The 449-nt window shown below is 35.4% G+C and overlaps 1 protein-coding gene across 1 annotated transcript in view; it reads left to right on the forward strand.

Annotated features, from left to right (window-relative positions):
* The window catches only part of MYO9A (myosin IXA), a 441,307-nt gene that overhangs the window by 233,983 nt on the left and 206,875 nt on the right, over positions 1-449 (forward strand). The window lies entirely within an intron of this gene.

Below are 449 nucleotides of genomic sequence, written 5' to 3' on the forward strand. Positions count from 1 at the left end.
TTTGATTCAAGGAATTTTTGGATTTCAATTTTGATTTCTTCTCTTACCCAGTCTTTCTCAAGGAGGGTACTGTTCAGTTTCCATGTGTTTTTTCTTTTTCTGTTGATCTTTCTATTGTTGATTGCTAGTCTGATAGCATTATGATCTGAGAAGATGCTTTGCAGTATTTCAATGTTTTTAAATTTACTAAGGCTTGCTTTATGGCCTAACATATGGTCGGTCTATCATGGAAAATGTTCCATGTGCACCGGAGAAAAATGTATGTTGTGCTGTTGTTGGGTGAAGTGCTTGTCGATGTCTATAATGTCAAGTTGATGGAGTGTATTATTTAGCTCTTCTGCATCTTCTTTGAGTTTCTTTGCAGTTGTTTACCTTTCAAAGAAAGTGGTGTATTAAAATCTCCCACTATGACTGTGGAGTCGTCTATTTGGCTTTTCAACTCTTTTAAA

This window comes from Orycteropus afer, unplaced genomic scaffold (assembly GCF_000298275.1).
Source record: "Orycteropus afer afer isolate SDZICR_OR568_19922 unplaced genomic scaffold, OryAfe1.0 scaffold00015, whole genome shotgun sequence".
Taxonomy (NCBI): domain Eukaryota; kingdom Metazoa; phylum Chordata; class Mammalia; order Tubulidentata; family Orycteropodidae; genus Orycteropus; species Orycteropus afer.